Source organism: Podarcis bocagei, assembly GCF_964188305.1.
Source record: "Podarcis bocagei genome assembly, chromosome: Z".
In the NCBI taxonomy this organism is placed as follows: Eukaryota; Metazoa; Chordata; class Lepidosauria; order Squamata; family Lacertidae; genus Podarcis; species Podarcis bocagei.
This window is the reverse complement of record NC_138140.1, coordinates 8,021,881-8,046,097: the sequence shown is the minus strand read 5'-3', so window position 1 is coordinate 8,046,097 and position 24,217 is coordinate 8,021,881. Positions and strand designations below refer to the sequence as shown.

The 24,217-nt window shown below is 44.1% G+C and overlaps 1 long non-coding RNA gene across 1 annotated transcript; it reads right to left on the bottom strand.

Moving 5' to 3' along the window:
* Window positions 1-4,104: 4,104 nt before the first annotated feature.
* On the bottom strand, window positions 4,105-22,835 carry LOC308579118. The gene is made up of 3 exons (XR_014004301.1): window positions 22,787-22,835; window positions 18,281-18,379; window positions 4,105-4,170 (listed from the first exon to the last, which is right to left on the bottom strand). It is a non-coding gene; the product is annotated as an uncharacterized lncRNA (long non-coding RNA).
* Window positions 22,836-24,217: the final 1,382 nt, after the last annotated feature.

Here is a 24,217-nt window from a genome sequence, read left to right as displayed (position 1 = left end):
ATGCTCAAACAACAGGTCTTTTGGAGGACCTCTTAGTTAGCCTGTAGCTGTAGCAATTGTTAGCCCTACTCAGAGCAGATCCACTGAAATGAATGGACATGAGTAAATTTGGCCCTTCAATTTCAATGGCTAGTATTAGAGGGCTTCCTCCATCAAAGTATGAAGCGAGTGCATTAGGTATGCAACAGGGAAGACCATGGGCATAGCCAAGAGGGGCACAAAAGTCCTGCCCCCCCCAACAAAAATCCTAGCTATGCCCATGATCCTTCCATTTCTTTATTTCAGAACTCTAGGTGGTACAAATGTATGGGCATACTGATAAAAACACACTGCTCATAAAGTCACCTTGAGACAATCACATCCCTTTTCTTGGCAAGGATTCTATCAGTATGTACAGTGGTACCTCGGGTTAAGAACTTAATTTGTTCTGGAGGTCTGTTCTTAACCTGAACTGTTCTTAACCTGAAGCTCCACTTTAGCTAATGGGGCCTCCCGCTGCCGCCACGCCGCCAGAGCACGATTTCTGTTCTCACCCTGAAGCAAAGTTCTTAACCCGAGATAATATTTCTGGGTTAGCGGAGTCTGTAACCTGAAGTGTATGTAACCTGAAGCTTATGTTACCCGAGGTACCACTGTACATCTGAACCAGCTAATATTACTGGTGGCTTTTTGAGAAGTGCTTTTTAAAAAAATCAGTATGCCCAATGGCACATAGGTATTGGTCAAACTCTGCACCAAATATTTTGCTGCACCTCAAGATTGCTCGTCTGTAGTGTTTCATCAGTGCTGTCAGCCAGAAACCAAACTGTTATTGGGGTTGGGTGGGGACATCAGCTCCAGAACTAGCCTAGCATTAGCGCGACTGCATTTAAACTTTAGCTGACACTACCAAAGGGGTTGTTGGCTGGGAGGAGAGGCGAGCACTGAGAAAAATAGGGGAATTGACTAAGAGAGAGAAAGAGAGCAGAAGAAGGCTTTGGAGGAGGAAAGCATCATGGAAGTTCATGCCCATTGGGACTGTTGGAGCAGAAGGCTCCCAAAATAGATGGAGATAAAGCCAACGAGAGGCAGAGCCAAAGTTCCTCTTTGTTGAGTTCTGCAAATGCAACACTGAGAATAAGGAGGAGGAAGATGACAGGCAGGGCCATCTCTTGGACCAGAAGTATGTAAGAAGGCAGGCAGGTGGGGAGTTGGCTGAGAGCACACTGAGGATGGTGAGGCAGTGCCCCATTTGCCTAAACAGACCAAACTCTGCATGGAAAAGATACACATGGAAGGGGAAAATAAGAATGGGAGGGGAGGGGAGCAGCATGAGAAATTGCAAAGGGAGTGATTACTCAACTGGAAATTGAGAGTGGGGAAGCAAGTGTTTGGACTCGCCTGAATGGGAGATTGAGCCCTACAGCAGAACAAGGCAGGGAAGAGAGAAAGAAAGAAAATATTTAAAAGAGGAAAGTTATGGACCATCCATTACAGTGGTACCTCACAAGACGAATGCCTCGCAAGACGAAAAACACGCAAGACGAAAGAGTTTTCCGTTTTTTGAGTCGTTCCGCAAGACGAATTTCCCTATGGGCTTGCTTCGCAAGATGAAACGTCTTGCGAGTTCTTGCGAGTTTGTTTCCTTTTTCTTAAAGCCGCTAAGCCGTTAATAGCCGCTAAGCCGCTAATAGCCGTGCTTCGCAAGACGAAAAAAACCGCAAGACGAAGAGACTCGCAGAACGGATTAATTTCGTCTTGCGAGGCACCACTGTACTTGGAGGCTGTGAAGAATTGGTGCTGCAGTTAGGGGTGGACAAATCTGGCAGTTTCTATCATTAAGTTATCTCCAGTGTTTGTCCTACTCAAGGTAGAACCATTAACACTTATGGAGGTGACTAACTTAGGTGCATTAATTTCACTGGGTCTACTCAACTAGAACCTAGTTGGAGGCATCCCATTATTATTATTTGATGGAAAGAAAAAGTTGTCATGTGTTATTTGCCATTCATAATGACCCTTATATCCTTCATTGTAAGTAGAGAGCTTGAATTTTTGAGTTATGCTGACTTTTAGCTCATGTAAACCTGCTTAGCAGAGACTGTCTCTTTTCCACATTCTGTACAGCACCCAGCGCAATAACAACTCTATTTAATCACAATTGTTTTATTTATTCAGCTTATATGCTAAAGGAGCCTAGGCTCAGTAGAAAAGGGTGGGAGGGGATAATCCTTCCATTCTGGTCCCACATAATGTCAGCACCTATTATCTAAATATTCATTCAGAAACAAGTGCCAGTTAGCTCACCAAGCGAATCTCAATTTTCATTTCTCTCAGTTTCTCATATTTTCAATATTCAGTTCTCCGTGTTTCCCTGTCAGTTTGCATTTTAAGAAAAGCAAAGCAAAAAGAGTTCTCTAACAACAACAAAAATCATTAGCATTTGGGTGAAAATGTCTCCTAATAAAAATATTTTGGTCTGCAATTTTCCTATAAAACATTTTTGTTTATTTTCAGTAATGTATACATTTCCAAACACATTTTCCTCATTTGGCTGGAGACAAGGGTGAATTTTGAAGGACGGCTGTGTTTCAGTTCACATATTGTTTCAGGAAGTCCAAATAAGGGAGTTTCACAATAAGATACTATCTGCACTATACACTGAAAGTAGTGTCATGCCACTTTAAACATGCCCCCCTAGGAATCCTGGGAACTGCATATTGTTAAGGGTACTGAGTAGGGTTGCCATGTATCAAGAATTTCCTAGATGTGCCTGGAATACTGTTGTCAGAAGCAGTGTCCGGGTGGAAATTGGCAAAAATGTCAATGGAAATCTGGATGTACAGCAACCAATGTCAGCAGTGTCATTTTTGCTTAGAAACCTCATTTTTCATTGCAATCTTGCCCCAAAGGTCCCCACCACCCCAACAACTTTTGTGTCCAGACTTTTATTTTTATTTTTTAAATGGCAACCCTAGTACTGAGAGTTGTTAGGCAAAGCCAATCCCCTTCACAGAGCCACAATTCTTAGAATAGTTTAATGGCCAATCCCCATTTTCCTAAAGAACTCTGGGAATTATATCTCTGTGAGGGAAATAGGAATCTCCCCTCAGCTCCCAGACAGAGAAGGGATAGGTATAGGGTGAGAGACTTCTGTGATTGAGCTCACCCCACCCACTCTGTAAAAACTTTGTAGGATGGGTTGTAGGAGGAGCCTCTGTTGACAATTATGAATTTCTTGCCTTGTTCATGTAACTTGGAATCTTGACTCCTGGACCTTGTGCTTCCTACTGAACCTGCACTAGTATGAGCCTAGATAAAAATCTCTTCCTTACTTTTCTCTCTCTAATAGTTGTTGTTGTATTTTGGGATAGGTGCCTGGGGGTATGCATGCCACTGGTCCCTCAACTTGCTACTCAGGACTGATCCCTTCTCTTCTAGTTTCTGGCAGGTACATGAGGGTTGTGCTGGATGACTTGGGGCAGCCTAACCTCTAACATGCTGCATACAAAGAATCATCAATGAGGTGGATCTGATGACTTCCAGGCTGCTGCAAAGCAGCCAAGCAGAATGGAAGATTTCCATCCACTTTTTCCACGCCATGCACAATTTTTTACATTTCTATCATACCACCACTTAATAATCACTTTTTTTGTAAACCAAACAGCTTCAAATACTGTAACTTTATTCATAGGTGAGTTTCTATCCCCTTGATCATTTTGTTTGCCCTTTCCCAACTCTATAATATCCTGTTTGAAGTGACCATACTATCAACTGCCCTGGGACTCAGTCCTGTTTATATTAATTCCCTCAGCTAGCCCTTAATCCACCCACAGTGCTGTTGCCTTGGTCAGACTCCTACACTCTCTGCCTATTGTCCACTACCCCAACCACATTTGCAGGAACACATCCCTCCCATCTTCCCCTCCCCCAGATTTTCACATCCCCCCTACCCAAAAGGGCAGCAATCTCTTGATGGATTGATCTGTGAAAGGAAAGCAACGCCAGGATTGAATTAAATCAAAACATTCCACTCATACCACCTGAGAGCCTCAGTAGAACAGAGATGCCTGGAGTGCAATCTGGGACGAGAAAGGCTGTGTGGATTTTTCAGGGCCAAAAGGAGGAAAAGCTCCAAAGAGGCAAATGATGAAGGAAGACGTTGAGCCACAGGGGATTGGTGTTGATTGCCTAGAAAGAACATGTGAATTAATAACTGGGGATGAACAAATCTGACAGTTTTGGTTCCTCTCATTTTGCCAGTCTTACATTCGATTCTTCACATTTCCATACCAGTTTATGGTTTATTTTTTAAACTCCTGAAAATTCATTGGCATTAGAAATGGAATTTCTCCTGATTTTTTTGTATGCAGTTCTGCCTAATATGCACTTCTTCTTTTTTTTAAAAAAGTAACATTCCATAATATAATGCATCTTTGCGTAGTACTTCTATTAATATATGCACACTTTCTAATAGTACATGCATTTTTGTACACATTACTTGAGTGGAGGAGCACACTGCAAAATTTGAAGGGGTTTGAATTTTGAAGAATAACTGTGTTTTGGTTCACATCTTGTGTAAATTAGGAAAGGTTGCCTTTAAATGTCAACTGGATCTCATTCTTCTCTCATGCCTGCTTACAGCAGAGTGTCTTTGAGCATATGCAAAGTATTTCCCTCTAAAACCACTGCAAGAAAATTCTGTCTGGGTGGATGTGTCAGATGCCACCCATGAAGGTGGCTCCTGATTATTGGTGACAAGACTGTGGCCTGCCCTTCCTGCCACCATCTCCTCTTCCTGTTCAGCCCCTCCCTCAAAGTGCTCCCCCTGCCTGATGAGACTGGAATGGCAGAGGAGGGAGATGTCAGATATGCTTCTCCCTCCTATCTAGAGTCACAAGGGGAGAACCTCTCAAGCTGCAGAATTAGAGAGTGCTCTTGCATTCATGCCCTGCTTGCAAGTTTCCCACATACATCTGGTTAGCCACCATTAGAACAAACAGGATGCAGGACTAAAAGTTTTCTCCTGCACTCAGAAGCAATTAATAAATGATCACACACCTTCAGGTCCCACAGCCAATATCATGGCACCTGTCAGCGCTGTCCTGGTGCATGTGCAACAACTATGTACCAGGGCTGAGTCATAGGTGTAAGGACATAAGAATAGCTCTTCTGGGTAAGGCCCATTGCCCATCTAATCCAGCACCTAGTTCTCACATTTACCAACCAGTTGCCTCTGGGGAAGCCTGCAAGCAGGACCTGAGTACAACAGCACTCTCCCCTCCTGAAGTTTTCAGCAACTGGCATTCAGAAGCATACAGCCTCTTACTATGAAGGCAGGATGTAGACATCATGGCTAGGAGCAACTGATACCCTTTACTCCCAGCAAACCATTGCCTCTGAAGTTGTAGGCCAGTGCTGGGAAAACATTTCCAGCCTAAAGTCCATATTTTCTTCTGTGAAACCTTCTAGGGGGCACATGATAGTAGTGGGTGGGGACATTGGCATAAAGTGAGTGGAGTAACACTGACAGGCTAGTTTCTACACACATATTTCTCCATCCTCCATCCAGACAAGCAAGAGAAATTATCAAAATTAAAAAACACTTTCCAGACAGGCAAGAAACACTCGGGGTACAAAGTAGGAAGAGCCTATTGGCAGTTCCTCAGAATCTTAGAAGGATGGTTTACCTGAGAGAGGACATTCTCTGTGGCAGCCCCTAAGCTGTGGAACTCCCTCCACTTTCACTGCACAGCTTCTGGTAAATGCTGGAGATGCACCTCTTTGCCATGGTTTTTGACACTTGATGTATATATTTTTAGGACCAGCCTTCTTTTTATTATTGTGCTTAAAGTTGTTTTTAATATTGTAATCTTGAGTTTTAATGTTGGGACCTAAGGGTGAAGGGTAGATGGTGGTGATGGTGATGATGGTGATGATGATGAGACTGTGAACTTGTCAGTGGCTCTGCACACCTCATGGAATGTTTTCTCTAATGTGTTAGTCTCTGGAACCCCAGCTTAGGGGGAAGCAAGTCATGGGATGTTGGAAAACAACATCCTGGAGACAGCTACGGTGCCTCTACCAATGTACAATTGGTGAAAAATTTAGGCCAGGGAAGAGGAGATGCCTCCAGACATTGCTGGACACCAGCTCTCATCATCCCTGATTCTTGACCATGATGGCTGAGGCTGATGGGAACTGGAGTTCAGCAAACATCTGGAGGGCCACAGCTTCCCCATCCAAATGTGGAGCCATGGGTTCTCTTTGGTACCACCCACCCCATGGAAGGCTGTGCCCCACAGCTAAGTCCAGCAACTTCACTGTGGGCTTTTCAGTGGCAGTGGTGGCAGTGGTGCATGTCTGCATGTTTTCCTCAGAACGCTTTTAGCATGAGTTGGCAGGGTCTGAGTTGTATTGTTGTTTTCTACAACTAGGTTTTGGGTTTTGCTTTGCTTTTTCTTCTGCTTTTTGATGGCTATTTTGTTTTGGCTCTGCTGGCTTTTAGCTGAGTTTGGTTATGCTTTCCAGACATGGGACTGTTCTTGGTTTTGGTTTCAAACTGTTGGTTTTATGGGTTTTCTAATTCCATCTGCATTTCCATTTGATGAAACACGAAAATGTGACATGGATAAATCATGATGCTAGCAGGCCCTGATGATGGACTCAGCATCTCATTCTGTGTAACATGCTCCCATTTCTTTCACTCCCAGGACCAAACTACATATTACATGTGGAGTTGCATGTCAAACAAAGGTAAGAAAACAAGAGCCTGCTGGGTCAGGCCAAGACCCATCTAGTCCAGTATCTTGTTCTTACAGTTGTCCTCCAGGTGCCATAATGGGAAGTCCACAAGCAGGACTTGAGCACAAGGGCTTTGACAAACCAGAGGATATCCAGAGGAAGGCAACCAGGTTGGTGGTCTGGAACCAAGTCCTATAAGGAATGGTTTAAAGAGAGGAGAAAAAATGAACCCAAAACTCTGAGTTCTTGCATCTGCCCTATAAGAAGTCCTTAGATACAAAGAGATTCTAGAAGGAACCTCAAATGGGTGATGACATCAAAGCTTGGGAACCAGGGCGAATTATAAATGCCTGCTTGGGAGGCATAGGAAGCTACACTTCCTCTGCTCCCTGTTAGTACCGTATTTTTCGCTCTATAACACGCACCCAACCATAACACGCACATAGTTTTTAGAGGAGGAAAAGAAGAAGAAAAATATTCTAAATGAAACAGTGGATGTATGATTTTTGTGGTTCATGCTGTGGCCACAGACATGTGATCTGACAGTGAGTTTGGGGTAGCCCAATGCAAAAATCCTGAGGATCCATGTGGATCCATGCTTTGTAACCACGTTTTTGCACCACTGCGGCCCCAGGCAACAGTGGGTGCGTGATTTTTTTGGTGCAAGCTGTAGCCATGGACATGCTATGTGATCTGATGGTGAATTTGGGGTGACCCAGTGCAAAAATCCTGAGGATCTATGTGGATCCGTGCTTTGTAACCAGGCTCTCTGTCCCTCTCTTCTCCCCACTCAGCGGCTCTTCTCCCGCTTTGCTGTTTCAAAGTGAGCCACGGAGGAGGGAAGGAAGGGGCACCATGGATCCTCTGCTCACGACTGCAGCAGATCCCCCCGCCACCCGTAGGCATTCCCTCTATAACACTCACAGACATTTCCCCTTGCTTTCTAGGAGGAAAAAAGTGAGTGTTATCCTTGCCACTTAGATACGTATTACAGAGAGGACTCTCCTCTGTCACACAAGCATTCCCTACTGATGGTCCTGTTTCAGCCAGAAGGGTGGACCACATGACCTTTGGGTCCCCTCTGTTGCCTCAGTTCTACTCAGTAGTTTCCAAACTACCGTACTTCTGTTATTCCTATGATCACATAAACAGATCTGCAGGCAGCACTATGTTTTGTTTTCTCATCGTTGGCCAGGATTTTTCCCCCTGCAGATTTTATATGAAGTCTTACAATGAGACAGTTTGAAATTTCTTTTGTCTATCCTGGGAGGCTAGACATTAAGTCAATGTATTTAGTCTGTGCTGCTTAATCTCCCCTCTAAAGTCAGGCGTGCTGCATTCTTTGTCATCATGGCCAGTTCTTTGTTCAATTAAAATGTAGAGAAGCTATGCTGAAATAAACATTGCAAAACATATTGCCTATTCCTTGACGCTGAGTCCATCCAAAACAGCAGTGACAACTGTTGACTTTCTTGGTCTTGACAATGCTCTGATTGGGTAGATAGGGGGAATGAGAGGCAACTTTATGGTATGAAAGGGTATATGTACAGATGAAATCGATTCAAGACTAGCTGGTTACATTTGCAAAAGGCACTGTAGGATGATGAGGTTTTAAATGGGTATGTCTTTGCTAACCTTCAGATGTATAGATGGAAGGGATTTTTCCCTCCATGACAGCAGTGACAACTGTTGACTTTCTTGGTCTTGACAATGCTCTGATTGGGTAGATAGGGGGAATGAGAGGCAACTTTATGGTATGAAAGGGTATATGTACAGATGAAATCGATTCAAGACTAGCTGGTTACATTTGCAAAAGGCACTGTAGGATGATGAGGTTTTAAATGGGTATGTCTTTGCTAACCTTCAGATGTATAGATGGAAGGGATTTTTCCCTCCATGACATTTATTTATTTCTCCTCTGAAACATGAGCAATAATCAGAACTAGACAACATAAAGGACAGTCTTGACTGCTGAAACGTTATGTAGGATTCGTCGATTGTAAACCATTAGAAAACAAATTCCATGTCAGTGTATAATCGTATGTATTGGGGCTAAAATTTCTCAGAAAATTCTGAACATTGCTCTGAGAATTATTATTTTTTGGGGGGGGGGAGAGGATTCCATTTCCCCCTCCAAAAACAAAAAACCTGTTGAAGAATTTCAATATCACTCCTACTTCAGGAGGCTGCTTGCTTAAATATTGCCACCCTCAACTTCTCTGAATAAGGATGGGTTGGGGAATTCTGGGTCCAGTTGGTTGGATCAGAGCTTAGCCACACTTAGTGAACCCATTGAAGCAAATGGAATTAATTTAAGCCCCATTGACTGAAGTGAGTTTACTCTAATTATCTGGATCCAACCCAATATGTGTAATATTGTTGATGGAAGCAAGAGGTTTGGCCCAAATCTATCAATTTCTCATCTTAGCCCCTTGTTTCTGTTACACACACACCCATACACACCCCCACACACCCAGCATGAACTAACAATAGAGTTTCATTCACCATTAACAAACGGAAGCTTTCTCAGAAGAGAATTATTCTAGAATATTTTAGCCCTCTCCCCAACATTTGTAAAATTCATCTCCCTTCCCAGAGAACATAAAGGTGCAGGTAAAGGGACTCCTGACCATTAGGTCCAGTCGGTTGTGACTGACTCTGGGGTTGCGGTGCTCATCTCTCTTTATTGGCTGAGGGAGCCGACGTTTGTCCGCAGACAGCTTTCGGGGCATGTGGTCAGCTGACTAAGCCACTTCTGGTGAACCAGAGCAGCGCACGGAAACGCCGTTTACCTTCCAGCTGGAGCGGCACCTATTTATCTACTTGCACTTTGATGTGCTTTCGAACTGCTAGGTTGGCAGGAGCAGGGACTGAGCAATGGGAGATCACCCTGTTGTGAGGATTTGAACCGCTGACCTGTTGTAGGGATTAGAACTGCTGCTCCCCCTTCCACTGGGATAATCAGCAGAGGACTAGGAAACAGATATTATAGACAAGGAGAGGGCCAGGGATATGAAAGCAGGTTGGATCTTGGCAATATGGTGGCCTGTGCAATATGGCCAAAATTTGACTTTGCTGCCCTAAGCAGCCCTTGCACTGCCTTCCCAAAGCTGTGTAAGGGATGTGCTGAGCTTAAGGAAGGAGGTGTGAGGGCTCTGGCAGGTCCTAGAGCCCTCCCAGCTCCTTTCCAAAGATGGGCAAGCACTAACCAGGCTTGGGGGAGGAGCAGACCTTGCCGGAGCCCTCATGACTCCTTCCCAAAGCAAGTGCTTACTGGACTTTTTGGGAAGGAGGTGAAAATTTGCCCCCTCAGCTCAATGCGCTGTGTGGAGGAACTGGTTGTGCTGCCCTAAATCTGCCTCTGATAAAAGGATTTGCAGAACTAAGAAGGTCATTTGGCAGTGCACAGAGGAGGCTACATGAGGGTGGTTCAGGGGAGACCTCCTCCAAACCTGCAGTCACAAATAGGTATGGGGAGAAAATTGGTTCTCTTTTTATTTAAAGGTAAACCTACCAACTTCAGATTTCCTGAAACATTATGAGCATTGAAACAAAGTCACCCTCCAAAATTCACACTTCTCTGAATTTTGCAATGCAGTTATTCCCTCCCCCACCCCCACCCCAGTAATGTGTATAAATGCATAAACTGTGCAAAGGAATGAATATGTTTGTGAAAATAACATACAAATATGCATTATATGGGGTAACTGCTTTGCACAAATGTACATATTAGGGAAAATTGTGGAAATGTAGCAAACGGAACTTAAGATCTGAGAAAAAAGGGGGGAAGGAATGACATTGACACATTTGCCCATCCCTAATTGAGTCCCCCATGATATTCTTGCAGAGTGGCTGGTAAAATGTGGACTAGATGAAGTTATCATTAGGTGGATTTGTAGCTGGTTGCCTGACTGAACCCAATGAGTGCTCACTAGTGTTTTCTCATCATCCTGGGGGGAAATGGCAAGAAGGGTGCCGCAGGTTTCTGTCCTGGGCCCGATGTTTTTCAACATCTTTATAGATGACCTGGATGATGGAATCAAGGAGATGCTCATCAAATCTGCAGATGACGCCAAACTGGGAGGCGCAGATAATGCTATAGAAGACAATATCAGGACTCAAGATGACCTTAAAAAATTAGAGACCTGGGCTCAAACTAACAAAACCATTTTCAATAGGGACAAAGGTAGGGTTGGAGGGCCATCTGCCATCAATGCTTTAGTTGAGATTTCTGCATTGTAGGAGGCTGGACTAAATAACCCTTAGGGTCCTTTCCAAAACTACAGTTCTATGATTCTATTAGTCTACCAAGGAATTTAGGGTGCCAATCATGTTATTCATACTCAGGGTAGAACCACTGAAATTAATGGACACGACTAACTTAGGTTTCTTAATTTCAGTGAGTTTCCTCTGAAAAAAACTTCATTGGATACAACCCATATTTTCCCACCCCTCAATGCTACTAACATTGCATTGTTCCCTGTTATCAGGGTTTTGGACTCCAAGTCCCTTCACCCCCATCCAGAACTGAATACCATTTGCTGAAGAGCAACAATGGACTATTGCCTCCATGCCTTGCTTGTGAGTTTCCCAGGGGCACCTGGTTGGCCACAGTTGGAACACTAGATGGACCTTAGGCCTGATCTAGCAGGATTCTTCTTGTAACCTTAGAGTTGGGCTGAATGGAGGACTTTGTGAACCAAGAGGGGAGATATGACAGGAAGGAAGACCAGTAAGGGAAGGTTTTATCGAGCTATATAAGAGGTAGTCAGAGTGTATAGAGCAGGCATAGGCAAACTCGGCCCTCCAGATGCTTTGGGACTACAACTCCCATCATCCCTAGCTAACAGGACTAGTGGTCAGGGATGATGGGAGTTGTAGTCCCAAAAACATCTGGAGGGCCGAGTTTGCCTATGCCAGGTATAAAGGAAAAAAGGAACGGTCAACAAGGCAGGAATGCCCCCAAACTTACAAGTCTGGGCAAAATAGGAAAAACTCTGACACCATCAGTTAATCCAGTAACCAATCTTATCCTGTTTAACTTTGTGGTCATTTTCAGCAAACACAGTTTACCATTTCTTTTCTTTTTTTAAAAAAAATAATCAGCTGTTGTTATAATTATGTGCCATGCTTTACTCTTCTCAGTATTAGAAAAAGTTATCCATATTTAAGATGAAAAAGCAGCCAGGATCAGTAGGGTACAGGAAAGCACATTCATTCATGGGACAAACTCCAACCTAGCAATAAGAAAACAAGCAAACACCTGAAACATAATAGTTGCACCCGTTTAAATTTCTGCTTAGTTTAGCAGATTTGGATGGTGTTTTGAACACCGTTGCAATAGGCAATAAGGGCCCCTTTACAATAGGTTGATGTTTCTGTTATGCAGGTTAATAAAACAGGGCATTCATTTGACTTTTCCAAAGATACACCCCACACGCTCATTTAATCCAAAGGTAGGCTATTGAACAGGAGTGTTTCATTAATGAATGGGTATTTTTCTGGACACTCTGGCCCAGGGATGGGGTGCCTGCAATATGTTGTTATATTCCCACCAGCTCCAACAAGCAAGGCTAGGGGCTGGGGTGGGAGTTGCAGTCCATCAACATCTGGAGGGCAACTTTCATCAGCTCCAGCATACATGGCCAATGACAAGGGATGAAGGGAGTTGTAGTTCAGCAACATCCGAAGGGCCAAGGATTTCCAAAACATGAGCTGATGTTAATATTTGCATAGCATCCAAAATCTTACAAAGCAAAAGAGGCACATTCTTGATTACTACATTGCCAAGCTACTACACATTCTGTCCCCACAGCTCATAAGAACAACAGACCTATCTAATCCAATCTCCTGTTCCACAGAATTGCCAAGCAAATGCCTCTGAACCAGAGGCTGTTTATAGCCATCATAAAGTAGCCTCTTCTCCATTGCCTTCTGAAGCACAGAAATTATGTGGATAGGGGATAGGGGAATGAATGAGAAATTTTGTAGTGGCATTTTAAGATAACAGAACATCTAGCATGCACAAAATGTACCTGCCTCTTACCTATTGGCAGGTTTTGACATATAAAGAAGAGGATGATTAATTGCATTTATATCCAAACATTTTCTCCCACATCTCATTTAAGCCACACAATAACCCTGTGAGGGTATTTAGGATGGGAGGAGATGACTGGCCGATGCTCACCCTGAGGGCTTCGTGGCTGAGTGGGGTGTCAAATCCAGGTTTCTTAAATCCTAGCCGAACACCCTAGACACTACACCAAACTGGCTTAGAACCGCAATATTTTCTGGAATGCCTCTCCTAATATGAACCTAACTGGACCCTTAGATAGTCCTCTAAGACTTTTCTACAAGTCTGAGGGAGGCTCAGAAGGTGGTAACATGGGAAAGAGGATCTTTTCAGTTGTGGATCCCAGTCTGTAGAAATCTCACCCCAGCAAGATCCACCTGGCACCTTCATTGACATATTTTGGGGACCAGGTAAATGCTTGTATTTCCCCAGGCTTTTTGATAAACTGAGACGCCCTTGTTCCGTTTTTACTGGGACTTTTCCCCCTCTTTGCTGTATAATGTACAGTGGTACCTCGGGTTAAGAACTTAATTCGTTCCAGAGGTCCGTTCATAACCTGAAACTGTTCTTAACCTGAGGTACCACTTTAGCTAATGGGGCTTCCTACTGCCACCATGCCGCCACCATGTGATTTCTGTGCTCATCCTGAAGCAAAGTTCTTAACCCGAGGTACTATTTATGGGTTAGTGGAGTCTGTAACCTGAAGCACCTGTAACCTGAAGCGTCTGTAACCTGAGGTACCATTGTATTTGTAGCTATGTTTTCTAATGTGTTGTGGATCATAGAATCATAGAATGAGTTGCAAGGGACCCCAAGGGTCATCTAGTCCAACCCCTTGCAATGCAGGAATCTCAACTAAACCATCCATGACAGATAATAATAATAATAATAATAATAATAATAATAATAATAATAATAATAATAATAATTTTATTTATACCCTGCCCTCCCTAGCCAGAGCTGAGCTCAGGATGGCTAACACCAGTAAAATTGCAATAAAAACATAATGGTGGGAGGAGGAAAAAAACACCAATATAAAATACAGGTTAAAATGCAATTTAAAATGCAGCCTCATTTTAAAAGTAGCCCATAGATCAAAACCATAAGGGGAGGGCAATAAGGGTCAGACTGAGTCCAAACCAAAGGCCAGGCGGAACAGCTCTGTCTTGCAGGCCCTGTTGTCAAGTCCCGCAGGGCCCTAGTCTCTTGTGACAGAGCATTCCACCAAATGCTGAAAAGGCCCTGGCCCTAGTTGAGACCAATCTAACCTCCTTGAGGCTCAGGACCGCCAAGGTGTTGTCATTTGTGGACCTTAAGGTCCTCCGCGGGGCATACCAGGAGAGGTGGTCCCGTAGGTACGTGGGCTTTAAAGGTCAAAACCAGCACCTTAAACCTGACCCTGTCCTCCAATGGGAGCCAGTGCAGTTGGCCATCCAACTTCTGCTTAAGATTTCCAATGAAGGAGTCAACTACCTTCTGAGGGAGTCCGTTTTACCGTTGAACAGCTCCTACTGTCAGAAAGTTTTTCCTGATGTCTAGTTGGAATCTTCTTTCTTGCAACTTGAATCAATTGGTTTGGGTCCTACCCTCCAGAGCAGGAGAAAACAAGCTTGTTCCCTCTTCCATGTGACAGCCCTTAAGAAATTTGAAGGTGGCTATCATATCTCCTCTCAGCCTCCTATTTTCCAGGCTAGGCATACCCAGCTCCTTCAACTGTTCCTCATAAGGCTTGGTTTCCAGACCATTGATCTTCCTGATTGCCCGCCTCTGCATATGCTCCAGTTGTCAATATTCTTCTTAAATTGTGGTGCCCAGAACTGGACACAGTATTCCAAGTGTGGTCTGACTAAGGCAGAATAGAGTGGGACTATTACTTCATTTTACTGCTTTTGAATTATGGTGCTGGAGGAGACTCTTGAGAGTCCCATGGACTGCAAGAAGATCAAACCTCTCCCTTCTGAAGGAAATCAGCCCTGAGTGCTCACTGGAAGGACAGATTCTGAAGCTGAGGCTCCAATACTTTGGCCACACCATGAGAAGAGAAGACTCCCTGGAAAAGACCCTGATGTTGGGAAAGATGGAGGGCACAAGGAGAACGGGACGACAGAGGACGAGATGGTTGGACAGTGTTCTCGAAGTTACCAGCATGAGTTTGACCAAACTGCAGGAGGCAGTGGAAGACAGGAGTGCCTGGCGTGCTCTGGTCCATGGGGTCACAAAGAGTTGGACACGACTAAACAACAACAATTACTTCATTTGATCTGGACACTAGACTTCTGTTGATTCAGCCTAGAATAGCACTGGCTTTTTTGCTGCTGCATCAGCCTGTTGACTCATGTTAAGCTTGTGGTCTGCCATGACCCCTAGATCCTTTTCACATGCACTGCTAGTAAGCCAGGTGTCCCCCACCTTATATTTGTGCATCTGGTTCTTTCTGCCTAAGAAAAGTCTCTTGGACACCTGCAGACTAACAAGTCTGATTAACAGCAAGAAGAATATTAGAGAAAAGCAGAAAAGGACAGAACTTTTATCTTTATATATGCTGATTGGGAAGTATTTACTCAAATGTAAATTTCACAGAATAGAAACCAATTAATCCCCCAGGCAGATCACCCCAAATAAATCCTCGTTAACTTCCACACACACAAGATCATCTTTAATCAGCTTTCTATTAATTCACCCCTAATCAAATGTGCTTTGTTGTGAAAAATCAACACATCTTCTCTCAAACTAGATGCAAGCAACCTAGCAGGGCACCTAGGACAAAGGAAGAGACAAAGACCTCTCCCACAGTTAGCTGGGGGTTTGGGGATAGATATATGCCATAAAATAATAGCTATATCTTCACTAACTGTTTAAATTATTTTATTTATTGTATTTCAAAGCATTTGTAAACCACGTAAAGTTAAAAAGCTTTAAACAGTATAAAATGTAAAGGTAAAGGACCCCTGACAGTTAAGTCCAGTCGCGAACGACTCTGGGGTTGCAGCGCTCATCTCGCTTTACTGGCCGAGGGAGCCAGCGTTTGTCCGCAGACAGTTTTTCTGGGTCATGTGGCCAGCATGACTAAGCCACTTCTGGCGAAACCAGAGGATGGGCACGGAAATGCTGTTTACCTTCCTGCCAGAGCGGTACCTATTTATCTACTTGCACTTTGACGTGCTTTCGAACTGCTAGGTTGGCAGGAGCTGGGACCAAGCAACAGGAGCTCACCCCAGGGATTCAAACTGCCAACCTTTTGATTAGCAAGCCCAAGAGGCTCAGTGGTTTAGACCACAGCACCACCCGCATCCCATTTAAACAGTATAAGAAAATACAAGTTAATCACAACAAAATAATACCATAGAAACAGAAGGCTACAGTCAACTATGTCCCACCCAGTGTAGAACCACTGAAATGAATGAACATGACTAATTTGAGCTGATTTATTTCCATGGGTCTATTTTGAGTAAGGTGTTTGTTGGTGGCAACCTAAAAACCAGCATTGTAAAAACAAGAATCTACACACATGCCTCACTTGATTGTGTTTCACATGTATTGCAACTTATGAAGATGTGGGTGCAGCTACAGGCAGCCTAGATACTTCTAGGGGAAAGAAGCCCCTGACCACCACTGCCCCACTTCTGGCCATGTGAGTGGAGCTGACATGGGCTGGACATGGATTTCCCCCCTCCTATAGCTGGGTGGGGACGCAGGTGGCGCTGTGGGTTAAACCACAGAGCCTAAGATTCGAATCGTGGTGATGGGGTGAGCTCCCAGCTCCTGCCAACCTAGCAGTTTGATAAATAGTAAGTAGATAAATAGGTACCGCTCCAGCGGGAAGGTAAACGGCATTTCCGTGCGCTGCTCTGGTTCGCCAGAAGCAGTTTAGTCATGCTGGCCACATGACCCGGAAGCTGTCTGCAGACAAACGCCGGTTCCCTTGGCCTATAGAGCGAGATGAGCGCGCAACCCCAGAGTCGGTCACGACTGGACCTAATGGTCAGGGGTCCCTTTACCTTTTTACAGCTGGGTGGGGAATTGGTTTAATAGACTATGGTATAGTGTGAACATAACTTCTATATGCACCGGGGGGGAAATTTTATATATATATATATATATATATATATATATATATATATATATATATATATGCTTTCGTAGATTTTCACGGGTACAGGAATGTAGGTTTTGGTGTCTTCGGGTGTCTTCCCGTGTAAGAGTTGGGGTGTCTAGGCGACGTTTCGACGAGGTCTCACTCGTCATCTTCAGGCTGGTGCTTTCGGCTTCTTGTTACTAGAACAGAGCAGGATCTCAGTGTTTGAGTTCCTATAAATACTGTTGAGGGGGTGTGGTGTATAGCCTCCAACGTTCTGGGCAGAGAGGAAGTTCCTAGGTTAATGTGCCTTTTCTTCTTTTGTTCATTAATTACTTGAGGGATATCTTGAGTGATTACTTGAGTGATATTCTGAGTACCACTTAGGAGGGTCATTAGGTGTGGATTAGTTGCTAAAGCTTTCGTGTCTTGACCTCTTGACCTTGTAAAGAGTTTTTGTGAGAAGATGGCTGTACTGCACTTAGTTGTGCTCTGGCTTGGCTTCGTGTATAGGGGCGAGCTGTGGTTTTGTGCCCTGTGCCAGCCAGATCTGTGTAGGGATTGCAGGGGGGTGCAGCATCCGGAGGTGCCACTATGGTTTGGCTACTGGATGGTGTCTGTAATTTATCTGTGGAGAGGGTCTGGGTTTGGGTCTGGTGTGGTTGATTGGAGATGGCGTTCTGTGTGCCTCTGGTTCTGGTGTCGGTTTTTGTGGGGAGGGCTAATTTCCAGATGTCTGGCAGGCGGGACGTGTCGTCACGCTTGTTCATGTTGTGAGGGTGTTTCTCTATCTCGATGGCTTCCATGATTATTCTCTTGTGGTGATGTTCCATGTTAAAGAGCAATTTGGAATCTGCAAAATTAATTTCGTGTCCTGTTTCTTTCATGTGTTGGTAAAGAGAGGAAGTTTTTTCTTCTTTTTTGACGGCATTCTTGTGTTCTGCGATACGTGCATTTATTCGTCTGTTTGTTTGTCCAATGTACGTGGCTGGGCAGACTTTGCAGGGTATTTCATAGACCCCTTGGTTTTCTAACTGGATTTTATCTTTTGGGTTTCTGAGGATATTGGCTATTTTTTGGTAATCACTCAAGATATCCCTCAAGTAATTAATGAACAAAAGAAGAAAAGGCACATTAACCTAGGAACTTCCTCTCTGCCCAGAACGTTGGAGGCTATACACCACACCCCCTCAACAGTATTTATAGGAACTCAAACACTGAGATCCTGCTCTGTTCTAGTAACAAGAAGCCGAAAGCACCAGCCTGAAGATGACGAGTGAGACCTCGTCGAAACGTCGCCTAGACACCCCAACTCTTACACGGGAAGACACCCGAAGACACCAAAACCTATATATATATATATATATATATATATATATATATATATATATATATATAGTGTTACTCACTTTATTGCTGTATTAGCTTTATTGCGGTCCTCTGGAACGGAACCTGCAATATCTCCAAGGTATGCCTGTAGTTCATGAAAGCCTTGCCAAAAAGGTTTGCTGTAGAATCATAGAAATGAAGAGTTAGAAGGGACACTGAAGCTCATCTTTTCACTATGCCTGAAGCAATGAATAAATGATTCTTCACACATGAACAGTGCTGCACTAGAAACCCTATGTGGGATTGGGACCCTAGCGAGAGCACTGCCCTAGTGTGGCAGTGGAGCTGAGAAAGGTTCTTCCCTGAAGCCCTGCTGTTTTAGTTCAGAATCATGAGGACTGGAATGTTAGGTGGGCTATAGTTCAGTAACAGAGCAGAAGCTTTGAATGCATAAGGTCCCAAATTCATTCCTACACCTGCAGGTGGGGTTGGGAAATAGCCTTTTCTGAATCTCTGGAGAGTTGCTGTCAGGCAGTGTATCCAACACCAATCTAGACAGGCCAATGGTCTACCTCAGAACAAGGCAGTGGATACCTTGTTGGTTTGTAAAACTGCCTCTGCATGAAATCTGCCTTTATGCTGTACATAAAGATATTTAAAGTTACATTAAAATTTACTTTTAGAATTTTTTATTTAAAAAAAACCCAACATTACTTCAAAACAGACATATTAAGTTACTTTGGGCAAGTGGCATTGCATACAAAAATGCGCATTTTGGGGGGGAAATGCACAGAAAAATGAGTATAGATTTTCATGTGTGCTGGTAGGGTGGAAGGCAGGGAGACCAACAGCAGGTGGCACCAGAGCCGATGACAGGCAAAGTCAATTCTTTCTATGTTTGCCCCCATCTTCCTCCCTGCTGAGTTCTGCAAGGACAACACTGAGACTGAGGAGGAGGAAGAAGACAGGCAGGGTCATCTGCTGGGCTGATTGTTGGAAGGCAGGCAGAAGAGAGCAGGCTGAGGTTGGTGGGGCAATGCCCCATTTGTCCAAATGAGCCAGCCTCTACTGCCGTATGCATGGAGCTGCTTCCCAGAACACCTGTGGAAGAGCTGTAGAGCATATGTGGTAGAGCATCTGCTTTGCATGAGTGTCTTCCACTAAACAGCTTGCATTCTCAAACAGAAGTCAATGCCACCTAACAATAAAACATAAAAATTCAAAATACAGCACAACTAAACAATAAATCAGCTCAGAAGAGCCCTGCTGGACCAGGTCAAAGCCCATCTAGTCTAGCACCCTGTTTTCACAGTGGCCAACCTATGGGAAACCCACAAGCAGGAAATGAGATCAACAGAATTTGTAGTTCCCCGCAAATGGCATTAATGCCTCTAACAGTAGGGTAGAATACTACCATTGGAGCTACTAGCCATTGATAGCTTGATCCTCTATGAATTTGTCTAATCCTCTTTTAAAGCCATCCACGTTGGTGGTCATCATGACCTCTTGTGGTAACGGATTCCATAGTTTAGCTGAACGCAGCACAAAGAAGTACTTTATCTTATCTGTCCTGAATTCGCCAACATTCTGCTTAAAAAGTGAAATACAGAAATAGAATATTAAAAACAAAACAAATAATAAAAGCAGAATTTAAACATTTAAAATACAATTCAATAGACTTAAATTGGGAAGGCTTGGGAGAAAATAAAAGTTATGACTTATTTGTATTGAATTGGATTGTTATAAGATCTTGTGTATTTTGTTGTTTCTTCAGCTTGCAAACAGCCTTGCATCTAGCATTATAAAAAGGTGGTATACAAATGAAAACTGAAATAAAAATTGGAAAAAAAAGTCATGAATGGAATGGTATTGGGAAGAAATCAAGATGACAAACTTTTTTTATAAAAGAGTGGAAATGATTTGTGGAATATTTGCAAACAAATTGTAAACAGATAAGAACATTGGCAGGATTATTGTAACAACCTGCAGTTTTATAAGAGTATATATTTAAAGTAGATGAATAAATGAGCAAATTAAGTTAATTTGGATATACAGAAAATATCAAAAATAAATTTAAGGAACCACAGAAAGAGGGGGAAGGAAGTCAAGTTTTGAAATGTTAAAATGATTGTAAAAATTTGTTGAAATGTATAAAACTGAAAATAATTATTAAAAAACTAACAAAAAAACAACAACAAAGTGCATGTCTGGCTATACTTTGCTTTCCCTTGCCTCTTTATCATGAAACTCAGGAGGACATGATCCTCCTAAGTTTCTGAGTACTTCCACTTTGTCAGTCAGTTCCTCCCTGTTGGTGTCAACCAGGTCCAAGATGTAGGATGTGTGCTGGATTCTCAGATACCCTGGTCCAGAACTGTTTAGTGTTTTGTACACCAGTAGTAAAGCGGCTCAGTAGAAATTTGGCAGCCAGTAGAATGCTTTCAACTGAGGTGGCTCATGTTGCCAACAGGTTGCCCCAGAAACAAAGCTCTTACCATGTGGGTTGGAGCACAGAGCTGCAAATTGCCATGGGAGGGAGGGGGCACAGTGGACTGCCCCCATGCCACAGTGGAATCTGCTATCAATGTAAAGCAGTGACAGGGAGTTTGAAGCCCCATGGTATTGGGGTAAATGAACCAGTCTCCACTTGTTGTACTGAAGCAACATTTGCCCTTGGTCCATCTGATATACCTACCTCAGTCTGCCCTTGGCCAGCTCCCACCTGCCTGCCTTCTTACATCAGGTTAGTCCAGGAGCAGTTGTCAGCTTCTTCCTCCTTAGTCTCAATGTTGCTCTTGTAAGCAAGAAGCATGGGGACAAAAGATGAATTAGTTGGCTCCATGTGTCATTGGCTCCTGGTCCACCTTCTACTTGGGCTTCCTACCTTCTGCCCTGCCAGTCCCAACAGGCACCAGCCACCACTCACTGCAACTCCCATCATGCTTGACTATTGACTGAGCTGGCTGGGGTGATGGGATTTGGAGTCCAACAATATTTGCAGGGCCACACGTTCCCCATCCATGGTTTAAAAGCAAGAAAGAAATGTAAAAGGCAGCCCATTTGGGCCACCTTATAAAAACCTAAGTAAAAGGAGAAAAGTGTGTGTGGGGGGGTGTTGCATAGGGTTTATTATTATTAAATAGATATTGATGCAGAATAAAAGTCAGGAACCTTTAGGGACACGGGTGGCACTGTGGTCTAAACCACAGAGCCTAGGGCTTGCCGATCAGAAGGTCGGTGGTTCGAATCCCCGTGATGGGGTGAGCTTCCGTTGCTCAGTCCCTGCTCCTGTCAACCTAGCAGTTTGAAAGCACGTCAAAGTGCAAGTAGATAAATAGGTACCCTTCCAGTGGGAAGGTAAACGGCGTTTCTGTGCGCTGCTCTGGTTCACCAGAAGCGGCTTGGTCATGCTGGCCACATGACCCAGAAACTGTACACCAGCTCCCTCGGCCAATAAAGCGAGATGAGAGCCGCAACCCCAGAGTCATCCGCGACTGGACCTAATGGTCAGGGGTCCCTTTACCTTTACCTAAAAGTCAAGTGCTTCACTCACTATAAACCTGCAGAGGTCAAGGTGAGTGACACTGAGATGTAGTTGAAGCCTTTGATCATGATCATGCTTTCTTCTCCACACCTCAGAGATGTGATTGAAGAAGCGAGCATCTTTGCTGTGATCCTCTCCTGACAGGGATGGGAGTTGTGTACACAAAAAGCATTTTTTTGTACACTGTACACTGAAGCATTTTTTTTGTTCACTGTACACTGAAGCATTTTTGAAGACACCCCCCTTTTTTAAAGGGAATTCTGGGAACTGTAGTTTACCACTCACGGTCGTTACAATTGTCAGCATCCTTATCAAACTACAGTTTCTAGGGTGTTGTGCATTGTGTGTATGCACCCCACTATTATAATCTATAAAGTAGCTTTATCAATTATAAAGTAGCTTGCACAGTGAGACTTGCACATTTGGTGCACATGTAGGCTTGCACATTTGGGGAGGTATCAGTCTGTGGGAAATGCTGGGCACAAGACTTTTGGGGCTATTAAAAATATAGCCAAACCAGCACCCCCATTTGCACAGAAGACCAGAGAGAATGATTTCTGAAGCAGAAAGTGAGAGAGACTGAGACTGATGGCAATCCGGTCTATATTTCCTAGAAGTGGCAATGAAAAGCAAGACAAATCCCTTTCCAGACTGTCTGTGCTCTGGGGCTGCCTCTAGAAAGGTGTTATAGGGTTGCTGCTATCCTCCCCTACGCCCCCCACACAGAGACACTCCGCCCCTGTTGAAGGGTAATTAATGGACACGTGAATTAACGAGATGGGTGTGTGCCAAGATTCTATTCGTGTGTTTTCTGAATGGGGTTGTAGCTGGTGCCTTTGAAAGACTTTCTCCCCTCTCTTTTCCCACTTACTTAGGAGGAGGATTGGGAAATCCTCTTTGCTGCCATCAGGGGGAGCATTTGAGGTCTTTAAAGAAACATATATATATATACACACACAAAACAAAACAACAATCCCGCACCCCCAAAAAACGTCCCAGCTGAGAAACAGATCCACAAACGAATAAACGTTCAGTGTCTTACCTGTGGCTACCACTCCGCTTAACGGAAGCAGAGGAACAACTCAGGAGCTAAAGAACAAATCTGATATTTGAATTAAAAAACAACAACACAGTCTCCAACATCAGTGTTTTAGTTTTTCTGAATGAAAAGCACAAATTAAATCGATGAGAGATTTCTTTTTCTTGGGAGAAGGAGAACCGAAGAGGCAAACCCTCCGCATACCTATTGGTTTTCCTTGCTCCAGCTTCTGGAAGGACAAACGGCTTTCCCCCCTCTCCCTTTTTTCCCCCGGCGATCCGATGGGAAACCTTGGATGCAACGCTCTGGGTTAGCTGCACCGTCTAGCTGCTCCAAGGGGGGACCACGAAAGGGGGCAGCTCTGGCTGGCGATTTCATAACTTTTAAAGGAAATAATATTGGTGGGGGGATTTAACACAGAGGGGAGAGGGAGAGGGAGAAAGAGAGAGCGCGCAAAAAGAAAGAAAGAAAGAGAGAGAGCGAGAGAGAGAGAGAGAGAGAGAATCAAGTTTCAACACTATGCGGTGTAGGAAGAAATAATAATATGTATAAGAATGAGGTTCACCAGCAAAGTGCAGAGAGGTTCATGAGAAGGGGGTGGTTGGGGGTGCGAGAGAAGTGCCAAAAAGGGTACAGCGCAGTGGTGTGCGTGCGTGAGTGTTGGGGGGGGGAGGAGTGTGTGCGTGCGTGTATTTTGGGACAGGTTTTAAAGCACCTCTGGTGGAAATTCACATTGGAGTATACTACCTTCACGTTGACTGCCCCTTTTAAATACGAATAAATAAGGGAAGTAACAGCGAAGGTGGTGCTGTAAGACCCCGCCGAAGTGCTCCAACCTATGTAGCTCTCTCTAACCCCCCACCTCGCTTACTTCAAAGTGATTGATTAGTCACGATCACTGCAGTTTGGGGGGAATCTCTCTGTCGAGGTGGAGCACCGTCCCCCCCAATAGATTTCTTGTTTACTCATCATCTTGGAGGGGGCAACTTCCCCCCACTCTTTCTCTTCCCCCCTTTCATTTAAGTGGAGAAGAAAGGAGGGGGAGAAGGGGGAGAAAGGGGGCTGTGGCTTACGTTATAAAGGAGGCACCAAAAAAGAAAGAGGGAGAGAGAGAAAAAAATTAAATGAATTAGAGCATCTTTTGGGAAGGGGGAGGGAACCTCGTGTGTGCTCGAATCTTTGGAGCCGAAGCTGTTTCTTTTTAAAGAAGGAGGGAAAAGAGAAAAGGAGAAAGGGAGAGAGAGAGAGGGCGAGAGGGAAGGAGGAGGAGGAGGAGGAGAGGAGGAGGAGGCAGGAAGAAAACCGAGAGAGACGACAAGCTCTGAGTTTTTAAAAATCTCATTTTTATTTTGGTTTCAAAAGGTGAGGGGGGAGAAAGAGAAATCCTCAAAGCAAAAAAAAAAAAAAGGGGGGGGGGGAGAAGCCACTGAGAAG